The sequence below is a fragment of the Eurosta solidaginis genome, chromosome 3 (assembly GCF_040869045.1).
Source record: "Eurosta solidaginis isolate ZX-2024a chromosome 3, ASM4086904v1, whole genome shotgun sequence".
In the NCBI taxonomy this organism is placed as follows: domain Eukaryota; kingdom Metazoa; phylum Arthropoda; class Insecta; order Diptera; family Tephritidae; genus Eurosta; species Eurosta solidaginis.
Window position 1 is genome coordinate 203,953,813 of NC_090321.1, and position 12,569 is coordinate 203,966,381.

Genomic DNA, 12,569 nt, shown 5'->3' on the forward strand with positions numbered 1-12,569 from the left:
CACAAACGGGCATTCATTTTTATATATCTATAAAAAAAATCATAACTCAAGAATGTCTAAACCGATTTGGGATTTCAAAATCAACTAACCATCATCTCTCCTTCCTGTATCTTTCCTAAAAATTTCATGGCAATCTTTCTATCCGTTCTCGAGTTATGGAGTGACAATCAAAATGTACACTTCTTTTTATATATATAAGATATTTCTTAAATATAAGTTTCAAAATTCCTCTTCTAAAATTTGCTTCCTATATTTTAACGCTGATTAAATGTACTGATTCAATGTGATCCAGTTTTTAACATTTAGGTATTCATTAATCTCTTGGTGTGTTAATACACTTCTTTTTAAAAATAATATTCTATATTGCATAAGTACGGGACAACTACCCAGAAAGTGTAAAACGTTTTCTTCGTTTCCTGAGTTGCAAATTGGACAGCGATTATCTGGCTGCTCAAGATGAGGTTCATAATTTAGTTTCAATAGTTCTCTTAGGCGAAACAAATTGCTGATCGCATATATGCTAAATTCATCTCTAAAATAATTAAGCTCACAAAGATTATGTTCGAGGACGGGGTAAGTTCGTCTTACTTCGCTAGCTTAGCTTTTAACAGAAAATGTTCCCTTTTCACTGCATCTACTTTAGCTAATATATTGCGGTGCCAAAGTGTTATCATTTATTAGAATTGGTTCACCGTACTCATTGGCAAGCGCATCCCACTTTTGGAAACATTGACTACACTTCACAGGATCATTTCTGTAGTCAGTCTTCATTTACTTTCATTACAAAATGAAATATGTAAATTTAAGTTAAACTAAAATTATTCACTTTTTTAGTTCACTTTGAATTTTCTAAATTCGTTCTTTTTTATTATTTACAAGCTGGCCCCGGCAAACTTCGTTTTGCCCAAAATATATTGTTTTAGTGAATTAATTTCGAGACTTCGGTTTTAACGAATTAATTTCGAGACTTCGGTTGTACAACGACATCTGTAATTCGGTAATCGAAAGTTGCTCCTAGCAAAGAGAGTAGATTAATAAGAGGGACCAGTGTAGTGTCGTTCATTCGCCACAAACTGCTTTTTACTATAATAAATACCCGAAATTTTTGTTGAATTAATTTTTTTTTAGTATGAATTAATAGACTAAGTGAAAACATTTATTTGAAACAATTTTTTAGATTTAATTTATTTAATAATTTGGGAAAAATTTAAACAAAGTGACATCAGGACGGACAAAGCGCCAGCTGTTTCCATTATACCTTGTTAATCTCTTCAATGCCTTTTCTCCCGGGATTAGGATTTGAACCAGCACTCCTACGATTGAAGTGTAACGAACGCATTCCGCCACGTCATACCTTTTTTAGTTTTTTGCCTTTTTTGCTTCAGTTTTTTTCAATTTTGTTTACATTCTCCGCCCTATTTTTTTAATCCTTGGTATTTTATCGTTTACTTAAATTTTCAGCTTTTTATTTTTTTCTTAATTAGAATTTTTTTTAACTTATTACGTTTTTTGTTGTTTTTCTGAGGCGCCAATTTTTGCAGTGATTTCCGGACTGGATTTTTTTTTGTGGTGTTATTAATTCCCGATATTACGGATGAAAAAAATCCAAAATACTGCCGTTAAATTTTTTGCAATTTAAACTTATTTTAGGATTTTTGTTTATCATTTCTCAATCATTTTTTCAATTTTTTCAACTACCATTGGTTTAAAGATTATTTTCTTATTTTTTTTATAAGACTAACTATTCATGCGCAAATTTGTACACTGATTTGTTTAGATCCTACATTTACACTTTGTTCATTTTTTTGAAGTTATTTATAGTTAGAAAAATTTTCATTTAAAAATTTGTTTCACTTTTTTTCAATTTTCTTAATTTATTATTTCCCATTTACCATTTTTTATATATATTTTTTTTAATAACTTTAACTTTTATGTCTCTTGGTATCTACTGTTTTGCCCGAAACCGTTTTTTATTTGTTTATTGTTTCTGTTGTTTATTATTGCCGACAAAGAAAAACAACCGGAGACGTTAGCCACTTAGTAGAAACTTTGTCTTTGGATTTTTTTGAAAACAATTTCATAATTTTTGATTTTTGATGGCCTTGTTTATTTAAAAAATGTAGGGTTTTGTGAGCTGGAGGCCTTGCTTTAAATAAAACACTGTGTAAGTATTCACACATTTATTTGGTCCATATTTCGACTTCAATCTGAATTCATTTTCAAGATTGATGTGTCGATCAGGCATTTCGATGCAATCTTGAAAATGACTTCAGATTGAAGTCGAAATATCGAAAACAATTTCAAATAAATTTTTTTTTCAATTCCTCAATTTTATTTATTTTTTAAATTTTATTATATATATTATTATATATATTTTTCATTTATTAAATGTTTTTAGTTCACATTTTTTAATACACTTTTTTGTTGGTTCTAATATTTCATCTTTATTCTAAAACTTACTTTATAAATAAAAGTTTTTAGTTTCTTGTTTCACATTTCTTACATTTTTTTTAAACTTTACATTTTTTTTAATTCTTAAACTTTTTGTTTTAAATTTTTTTTAAACCTTTCCTTTCGCGTAAGCAGTCTCTGGAGAGAATCGGGACAGGGAGAAGCATACATCTATATTGGGTCCCAGGGCATATGGGAATAGATGGGAATTAAAAAGCGGACGAATTAGCTAAAAAGGGCGCATCCCTTGAAGCTTGCTCCGTAGACGTCCCAATTAGATTGGGCGAGATTAAGCGAAGGCGAGAGGTGCACATGATCGACCAAGCAGAAAAGGCGTGGGTTCAAGCGCGGGGCTGTAAAGTGTCGAAGATTATGTGTAGGTCTTACAACCTTAGACTAACACAGTTGCTTCTATCATTAAAAAGAGAGGACTGTAGACTCATGACGGGTATTCTGACTGGACACTGCCTTCTGGCGTCACATGCCTTTAAATTAGGCTTGGTCAGTGATAGCAAGTGTAGGAAGTGCGGGTTGGAGGAGGAAACGATCGAGCACGTTCTGTGCTCGTGCCCTGCACTTGCCAGGCTAAGACTCCAGCTATTAGGAGTGATACAGCTGTCAGATCTAGAAGCAGCAAGTGGCTTAAGTCCTAGGAAGCTTCTAGTATTTGCCAAGAGGACGGAGTTATTTTATAACATAGGTCCTGGTTTTTGATAGGGTTTTTCAGTTTGGTCGTTAAAACAAACTTCTGGTAACACTACGGACTCAATCAGTCTATGTGAGGTCCTCATGGACCGGCCAGTTCAACCTACCTACCTTCCTTTCGCGAACTGTTGTACCATAATTTACGGATTATTCTTTTTTTATTTTAGCTGTTGTTATTACCGACGAACAAACTTTGTTTAAGACTTTTATTAAAAAAAAAATGTTTTTTAACATTCTTCAGTTACACTTTCTGTAATTGTTATTTTTTATTTTAATTCACACATTTTTTTTTTTTTTTATTTAATGATGTGAAGAAAAAAACTTTTAATTAAAGACAAATTTATATTTTGGTTTTCTTAGTTTTTAAGTCTTCTCTTTAATTTTTTTATTTATTTTTATTTTTTATTTTTTTTTAATTTTTTTTTTATTTTTTTTTATTTTTTTTTTTTATTTGTTATGAGAATTCGCAATGAAAATTTGACTAAATCGTTTTTTTTTCACTTTCTTTCAATTGTTTGTATTTTCTTTTTTTAACTTTTTTTAATTTTTTTTTTCAGATTTTTTTCAACTTCTTTTAACTTTTTCATTCATATTTTTTCTAGGTCTTTCAAATTTCGCTCAAAGTGTGATTTGTATTTAGATATTTCCAGATTTGTTTCTTTATATTTTCTGTTAAATACGCACAAAATAATTTGTTTACAAATACTCACTCCATTTAAATTTTTTGTTGGTTTTATTTTCATTCTTTGATTGGTTGCAAATATTTATTTGATAGTTTTGTTAAACTAGATTTCGACAAGTTTTTGTTTTAGTGTAATTTTCCTTCCTCTACACCATGTTTCACTTATATTTTATTGGTTTTATTACTTTTTGTTGCTGCTGCCCCGAAAACGGATTTGTTGGAAGAAACGATTGAAAACGGTTGTTCATTGAGAGACGACTTCTTTTTTGATTATTTTGAACTTTTTATAAAAAATTGTTTCAATAACCTTTCAATTTAATATTTCGAAGTAAATATTTGGCACCTAGCCTTATACAAATCTACCTTAAATACACTTATATACGTACATACATACTTAATACTTATTCAGATGCCATACAACTAACTGCAAGTTAAAAGCTTTTTGGCTTAAAAGTTATAACAAATTTAAAGCTTTTACATGAACAGCAAACTTTTTCTTAAATTAAAATTAAAAAATGTGTTTATTTTTATAGTTTTGAATGAATTGGGTTCATATAAGCTTCTAAAAAGTGTTCGTGTCGAGTTTAACCTCAAAAAACAAAAGAACGTTGCATCTAGTTGGTACCCACATACATACTTAAATGCTAATAACTTTATACATGTGTATGTACATATGTATGTAGATATAACTGGTCCATATAGCTGTTAAATTGACATTAACGGCTTTTTTTAACTTCTCCTCGCTTTAGTAGTTGTCGTAGTCAAAGTTACTCTTAGGGTCGTTCTCACGATTGCTAGTTAACTTGCATTCCACAGTTTACATATGTATATGAATTTTTATTTTTTACATTTAATTAAATTTTTACTACTTAAAGCACGCTAGACAGCCTATGATTGGTAAATAGAGTTTAACTAGACAGTATTTAGCGTTAGTTAACTCGACATGAAAATCAGAAATCGATAGAACTGTGGAATGTAGGTTAGCCATTTAAATCAAAAGCCTCCAAACCACTCCGAGAAAAATTAGGAGCATCCCAAGCCATTCTTATTAGAATTTCACAAGCCCCATAAACAAGTGACGCTTAACAGAACAACAACAATATATGTTTCTTCCTTAGCAAGAGATTGTACTTAGCGCTTGTGCACAAATCTATATGCGCCTATATTTTGTACATGCAGAGTCAGCAACTGTATATATTTATGTATGTATATATAAAATACACAGACATAACAGCATGCAAGCAACTAACAGTCCACATATCATCCACATACATTCCACATGCAATCAAGCTATAAAGTGGATATGGAAATTTCGACAAAGTTTAGGACAAGAATTTTTTAATCCCTTCAGATCCTAGAGTTTGATATACTTTTTTTTTTTTGTTAATTTCTTAAGAGGGGACAAAAGAAAATGCGAGTATAGAGAATGATAACCACAGCAGCGAAAGTGTGCAAGACAACGCCTTAATATGCAGATAAGTAAGAGCCTAAAATGATTGAGACGTTCTCTAAAATTGGCTTTAAGTTTTTTATTTAAACTATAGAAAAGTTTATGGAATCATATAGGCAAAAACGAAATAAAATCACGAGATATAAAGTCACGTAACAAGCACATGAACACACATTTATATGTAACAGATACATACACGAACAGCGAGTTAACTTAAACAAAGTGTCGAATGAAAAAAAGAATACGAACATATGAGCGGCTATGAGTTGTATAAGTAAACAAAAGGGAGAGGTCGGAAATAAAGGTCACTTGGAGAGGAGGGCAAAACTAATAGCTTTATACAGATTTTATATATAATACTACATTAGGTATAAAATTACAAGGAAGCATCCAAACAACTAACAAAACCCAACAAAATTCACAGCGAACCGGTCTTATTAAATGAAATGCATAACTAAAGCAGGAGCCGATAGCCTGAATGTATATTAAATAAATGACTTCAGGAAGCATCTTTTTTAACCATTCAATCAATCTATAAAGTCATACAAACTATAGAAAAGTTTTAGTTCCACATTTAAAGAAAAACAATATGGCGTAAAAAATTTATAACATCGGAGGTAAAAAAGATATCAGAAAGAAACAATGAGCACTCACAGAGAGAGAGAAAGAGAGCAAACTCATAAAAGATAACTAAAACGTAGTTGCTACAGATGTATACATATATGTGTATATATATATATGTACATAAACATGTACATCTGGTTGTATAAATGCATAGAATGGTGATGTGGCAAATGGTTCCCAGATAGAGAGGGGGTTTCGCTGATGCAGTGTATATGAGAGCCAAATGGGTAATAAACTGAAATGTGTATACCAACAAGATGTTGGATTTTGTAAAATCGATTGGGTAATACTTTTTGCGTAAAACGTTTAATTTAAGGAAGAATAGTAATTTAAGTTTATCTTTTTGCAAAAATTGTTTGCGATAATGAAATTCTTTCCTTTGATAAAACGACAAAAAAATGTTTTTCTTAGATTCCTTCAGATCCGATCCCACCAAACCGGTTGCAATTATATAACGACTTCCTAACACCTGATACACACCAAAGCTATGTAAAAAAGTATAAAGGTTAAAATACCTACAGAACTTTGAACACCAATAATCTATGTACCTATACATATATCATGGCATGAATTCGCTTGCAAGGAAGTATCCATGAGGTTATACAAGCGAAAATGCTCATTCCACATGGTGAATTCCCTACTCGTAAAGTGACTGATCCCTTGATTGTAATTGAATAAAAACTAACAAGGGAAGGAAGACCTTATAGAACCAAAAAAATCTTTAAATCAAAAAAACTACAAAACTCTGAAGAGCGCAAAATAAAACAGTGCCACGATACAACACTCGTTGCATGTACAAAATATGTACAGTCAGGATAAAAAATATGGTAACAAAAGTTTAATTCAACGATGCAAGCAATTTTTGGAGAGGGAGACACCAGGGACAAGAATTAGAAGAAGGAAGGAGAATGGAATGGATAGAGAAGGGCAGGAACAAAAACAAAAAATTAGAGTAAGAGTGAGTATGAATAAGATTAAGATTAGGAGTGAGATTGATAATGACAGCGAGAGCGAGAAAACAAAAGAACGGGAGAGTAAGAGGGCGAGAGAGAAAAAGCAAGAAATATAGGTAGATAAAAGAACATGAATGGAGGGACAAAGAGAGGGGCCAAAGAAGAGTAAGGAAAGATACAAGAGAGAAAAGGAGATTGAGAGAAAAAATAAAAGGAAAAAGGGGCAAAGAAAGTAAGATACGAGACAAGGATACAGAGATAGGGAAAAGAAGAGAGTGAGAGGCAAGGAGATTGAGAAGGGAAACAAGTGCGAGAGGGGCAAGGAGATGCAGAGAGGAGCAAGCAAAGAAAGATAAGGAGAAAGGGGGAGCAATGAGAGAGATTTGAGCTGTCTAGTGTCTACTCTTCTTCAATGACAATTAAAACCACCCAAGGGAAGGCAATTCACTCTGCACCTCAAATTGGATAGATAAAAAAATGTGAAATGCGATAACTTCCGAAGATATATTAGGCCGAACTTCTCTTCCAAATTGCATCGTGCTCCTTTTAACTTTGCCTAAAATTTGGGCGGGAGCTACTTGTTTTGTGCCAACTCCAAACAGGGACTTGCAGATGAGTTTTCACTGAGAGCTTTTGATGGCATAAATACACTTGAAGTGCTTGCCAAACACTGCATAGGGGCGGCCCCGTTTAGAAAAATTTTCTTCTAATTAAAACAAGTAATGAAGGTTAAGTTCGGGTGTAACCGAACATTACATACTCAGTTGAGAGCTATGGTGACAACATAAGGGAAAATAACCAGGTAGGAAAATGAACCGAGGGTAACCCTGGAATGTGTTTGTATGACATGTGTATCAAATGAAAAGTATTAAAGAGTATTTTATGAGGGAGTGGGCCACAGTTCTATAGGTGGACGCCATTTAGGGATATCGCGATAAAGGTGGACCAGGGGTGACCCTAGAATTTGTTTGTACGATATGTGTATCAAATGAAAGGGGTTAATGAGCATTTTAAAAGGGAGTGGGCCTTAGTTCTATAGGTGGACGCCTTTTCGAGATATCGCCGTCAAGGTGGACCAGGGGTGACTCTAGAATGCGTTTGTACAATATGGGTATCAAACGAAAGGTGTTAATGAGTATTTCAAAAGGGCGTGGGGCTTAGTTCTATATGTGGACGCCTTTTCGAGATATTGCCATAAAAATGGACCAGGGGTGACTCTAGAATGTGTTTGTACGATATGGGTATCACATTAAAGGTATTAATGAGGGTTTTAAAAGGGAGTGGTTGTAGTTGTATAGGCGGTCGCCTTTTCGAGATATTGGCATAAAGGTGGACCAGGTGTGACTCTAGAATGCGTTTGTACAATATGGGTATCAAACCAAAGGTGTTAATGAGTATTTTAAAAGGGCGTGGGGCTTAGTTCTATAGGTGGACGCCTTTTCGAGATATCGCCATAAGGGTGGACCAGAGGTGACTCTAGAATGTGTTTGTACGATATGGGTATCACATTAAAGGTATTAATGAGGGTTTTAAAAGGGAGTGGTGATAGTTGTATAGGCGGTCGCCTTTTCGAGATATCGGCATAAAGGTGGACAAGGTGTGACTCTAGAATGCGTTTGTACAATATGGGTATCAAACCAAAGGCGTTAATGAATATTTTAAAAGAGAGTGGGCCTTAGTTCTATAGGTGGACGCCTTTTCAAGATATCGCCATAAAGGTGGACCAGGTGTGACTCTAGAATGCGTTTGTACAATATGGGTATCAAACCAAAGGCGTTAATGAATATTTTAAAAGAGAGTGGGCCTTAGTTCTATATGTGGACGCCTTTTCGAGATATCGCCATAAGGGTGGACCAGAGGTGACTCTAGAATGTGTTTGTACGATATGGGTATCACATTAAAGGTATTAATGAGGGTTTTAAAAGGGAGTGGTGATAGTTGTATAGGCGGTCGCCTTTTCGAGATATCGGCATAAAGGTGGACAAGGTGTGACTCTAGAATGCGTTTGTACAATATGGGTATCAAACCAAAGGTGGTACGATATGGGTATCAAATGAGAGGGGTTAATGAGCATTTTAAAAGGGAGTGGGCCTTGGTTCTATAGGTGGACGCCTTTTCGAGATATCGCCATAAAGGTGGACCAGGGGTGACTCTAGACTTTGTTTGTACGAAATGGGTATCAAATGAAAGGTGTTAATGAGTATTTTAAAAGGGCATGGGGCTTAGTTCTATAGGTGGACGTCTTTTCGAGATATCGCCATAAAGGTGGACCAGGGGCGACTCTAGAATGTGTTTGTACGATGTGGGTATCAAATTAAAGGTATTAATGAGGCTTTTAAAAGGGAGTGGTGGTAGTTGTATATGTGAAGGCGTTTTCCACATATCGGCCAAAATGTGGACCAGGGTGACCCAGAACATCATCTGTTGGATACCGCTAATTTATTTATATATATGTATAATACCACGAACAGCATTTCTGCCAAGATTTCAAGGGTTTTTTATTTCGCCCTGCAGAACTTTTTCATTTTATTCTACTTAATATGGTAGGTGTCACACCCATTTTACAAAGTTTTTTTCTAAAGGTGTATTTTGCGTCAATAAACCAATCCAATTACCATGTTTAATCCCTTTTTCGTATTTGGTATAGAATTATGGCATTTTTTTCATTTTTCGTAATTTTCGATATCGAAAAAGTGGGCGTGGTCATAGTCGGATTTTAGCCATTTTGTATACCAATACAACGTGAGTTCAGATAAGTACGTGAATTGAGTTTAGTAAAGATATATCGATTTTTGCTCAAGTTATCCTGTTAACGGCCGAGCGGAAGGACAGACGGTCGACTGTGTATAAAAACTGGGCGTGGCTTCAACCGATTTCGCCCTTTTTCACAGAAATAAGTTATCGTCCCAGAATCTAGGTGGGTTGAACTGGCCGGTCCATGAGGACCTCACATAGACTGATTGAGTCCGTAGTGTTACCAGAAGTTTGTTTTAACGACCAAACTGAAAAACCCTATCAAAAACCAGGACCTATGTTATAAAATAACTCCGTCCTCTTGGCAAATACTAGAAGCTTCCTAGGACTTAAGCCACTTGCTGCTTCTAGATCTGACAGCTGTATCACTCCTAATAGCTGGAGTCTTAGCCTGGCAAGTGCAGGGCACGAGCACAGAACGTGCTCGATCGTTTCCTCCTCCAACCCGCACTTCCTACACCTGCTATCACTGACCAAGCCAGAATCTAAGCCCCTACCAAATTTCACAAGGATTGGTAAATGTTTGTTCGACTTATGGCATTAAAAGTATCCTAGACAAATTAAATGAAACAGGGCGGAGCCACGCCCATTTTGAAATTTTCTTATATTTTTGCATTTTGTTGCACCATATCATTAGTGGAGTTGAATGTTGACATAATTTACTTATATACTGTGAAGATATTAAAATTTTTGTTAAAATTTGACTTAAAAAAAAAATTTTTTTAAAGTGGGCGTGGCCGTTCTCCGATATTGCTAATTTTTATTAAGCATAAATATAGTAATAAAAATAGGAGTAACGTTCCTGCAAAATTTCATCATGATATCTTCAACGACTGCCATATTACAGCTTGTAAAAGTTTTAAATTACCTTCTTTTAAAAGTGGGCGGTGCCACACCCATTGTCCAAAATTTTACTAATTTTCTATTCTGCGTCATAAGTTCAACTCACCTACCAAAATTTTGATATATGGAAGTCTATATCTATCTCGATTCCTTTATACCTGTACAACCAACCGTTATCCAATCAAAGTTAATATACTCTGTGAGCTCTGCTGAACTGAGTATAAAAACTTGTTTCTAAAAGTTTGATGTTGCTTTGGCCGGGGCGTGAACACGGGATCTTCGGTGTGGTAGGCGGAGCACGCTACCCTCACACCACGGCAGCCGCAGCTAAAGTTGGATAACTTAGCCCTTAAGGCGTTTGGTCTTCAATTTTCTGCACTTCGCTTACTTTTGCAACTGAGAAGTGTCATAGGATCGAATACTGGGTAACACGAAAAACACTTTACAAAAGGAGCTTACCACAAGTAAAGGTGTCTAAGTTCGGGTGTAACCGAACATTATATACTCAGCGTGAGCTTCAATTGTACATTTCATTTCTGATAAATTACTTTTCTACATAACCCGTGGCACCGCCCCTTTAAAAAAAGTTCTCCCCATTTCCTCTTACAATAAAACTTGATAAGTGAAATATCATTGATTCAAAACTATTTTTTGCTAAGTTATAGCTTATTATTCTAGTCTATGACCCTTTTAAACTTGTTTTATATCTAAGTTGCCGTGGTCTTTAACCGATCCCGTCCATTTTTACTAGAAATATTTTCGGCTATAAGGAAAATATGTCTACACAATTTCATTACGATCCGTTAATTTTTCTTCGAGTTATGGCTCCCGAAACAGAAAATTGCTTAGTCATAAAAGGGGCGGTGCCACGCCCATTTTTTTAATTTGAAGTTTTTCCTATTTATTGTTATAAATCCACTTGGGAAATGAAATACCATTGATATACAGCTCTTTTTTGCAAAGATATAGATTATTTTATTCGTCCACGACCCTTTTAAAAATCTTTTATATAAAAGTGGGTGTGGTCCTTAACCAATTTCGGTAAGCTTTCTACAAAGCATTCCTTATAGTAAAGGCAACCTCTCTGCCGAATTTTGTTACGATAGGTTTAACCATATATGTAATACTTCTATATTGCTACAAAAAGCTAAGTACATTCCCCAACATCAGAGTGCCGATATATTGCTCTTTATATGTTTTTGTTTTTGTATTCAATAATCGAATGTACCAAAATTTAAGTTTTTCCTTGTCACACTTATGCTGCTGCAATCGCAAAAATTTTATAGGCTGTCTTGCTTTGATTTCGCATCAAAAACACATTGCGAGCATTTTCTATTAGCAATATAGGAGTATTACATATATGGGTTTAACGAAGTTTGATTCATGATTAATAATATTGATTTTATCACAAGTGGACGGCGCCACGCCCATTTTAATAAATTTTTCCAAATTTTTATCAAGAGTCTCAATATCAGTCCACATATAAAATTTCAACGTTCAAGGTGTATTACATATTTACTAAATTATCACGTTTTTTGTGTTTTCCAAAATTTTATATAGATATGTATATAAAAAGTGGGCGTGGTTATCATCCGATTTCGCTCATTTTCAATACCAATCTATTCTGGGTCCAGATAAGCTAGTGTACCAATTTGATGAAGATATCTCAATATTTACTCAAGATATCGTGTTAACGGGCGGACGGACGGACGGACGGACATGGCTGAATAAAATTTTTTTTCGATACTGATGATTTTGATATATGGAAGTCTATATCTATCTCGATTTCTTTATACCTGTACAAACAACCGTTATCCAATCAAAGTTAATATACTCTGTGTGCAAAGCACGATGAGTATAAAACGTTTAAGTAGCAGATCGCAAGTTGAAGAAAACTATCGGTCCATATATCCTCAGGAGTATGTCGCGTGAGATGGGAGCGTTTGAAAGAAAAGTTCTGCGAAAGATTTAAGGGATTTCTACGCGTTCGCGGTGGTGTATATCTACAATTATAAGCTGTATGAGCTTTATGCAGACATCAATAAATATTTGTTGGTCATTATTGAAGTTTTGATTTCAAATAGGGTAAATATTCTTCTGTATAGGT

General features: G+C 34.3%; 1 protein-coding gene and 1 non-coding gene across 5 annotated transcripts in view; one reads left to right on the forward strand and one right to left on the reverse strand.

Annotated features, from left to right (window-relative positions):
* The window catches only part of wde (windei), a 56,382-nt gene that overhangs the window by 28,817 nt on the left and 14,996 nt on the right, over positions 1-12,569 (reverse strand). The window lies entirely within an intron of this gene.
* LOC137247332 (small nucleolar RNA U3) lies at positions 730-812 on the forward strand. Its single transcript, XR_010951805.1, has one exon. It is a non-coding gene; the product is annotated as a small nucleolar RNA U3 (small nucleolar RNA).